Source organism: Desmodus rotundus, chromosome 8, assembly GCF_022682495.2.
Source record: "Desmodus rotundus isolate HL8 chromosome 8, HLdesRot8A.1, whole genome shotgun sequence".
Taxonomy (NCBI): domain Eukaryota; kingdom Metazoa; phylum Chordata; class Mammalia; order Chiroptera; family Phyllostomidae; genus Desmodus; species Desmodus rotundus.
The window spans coordinates 25,246,973-25,247,660 of record NC_071394.1 but is presented as its reverse complement, the minus strand read 5'-3'; the positions used below and the strand labels follow the sequence as shown (position 1 = coordinate 25,247,660).

General features: G+C 44.6%; 1 non-coding gene across 1 annotated transcript; it reads left to right on the top strand.

Annotated features, from left to right (window-relative positions):
* The first annotated feature begins 371 nt into the window (after positions 1-371).
* On the top strand, positions 372-473 carry LOC112315796 (U6 spliceosomal RNA). Its single transcript, XR_002975936.1, has one exon. It is a non-coding gene; the product is annotated as a U6 spliceosomal RNA (small nuclear RNA).
* The last annotated feature ends 215 nt before the right edge of the window (positions 474-688 follow it).

The window sequence follows — 688 nt, the reverse complement described above, 5'->3', positions numbered from 1 at the left end:
AAGCACACCATATGGCATTATAGGAGGACCCTCCATTGACATCTGTCCACATCCTCCATCTCCAGTCTAGCCAGTGCTACTCAAAAAGTGGTTTGCGGCCCTGGCTGGTGTGGCTCAGTGGATTGAGCACCAGTTTGCAAACCAAAGGGTCGCACGTTTGATTCCCAGTCAGGGCACATACCTGGGTTTTGGGCAAGGTCCCTAGGAGGGGGTGCATGAGAGGCAACCACACATTGATGTTTCTCTCCCTCTCTTTCTCCCTCCCTTCCCCTCTGTCTAAAGATAAATAAAATCTTTAGGGGAAAAACGTGGCTCACAGAGCAGCAGCAGCAGCATCACCTGGGGAGCTTGTTTAAAATGCAAAAATCTGTGCTGGTTTCAGCAACACGTACTAAAATTGGAACAATACAGGGAAGATCAGCATGGCCCTGCACAAGGATGACACGCACATTCGTGAAGTGTTCCATATTTTTTAAATAGTGTTGGGAGAACTGGACTGGTACATGCAAAGAAAAGAAACTAGACCACCACCAACTTATACCATACACCAGAATAAACTCAAAATGGATAAAGGACTTAAGTATAAGTCATGATACCATAAAAGTCCTAGCGGAAAACAGAGGCAATAAAATTTAGACATCCCACATAGCGATATTTTTATTATACATCTCCTAGGACAAGGGAAATA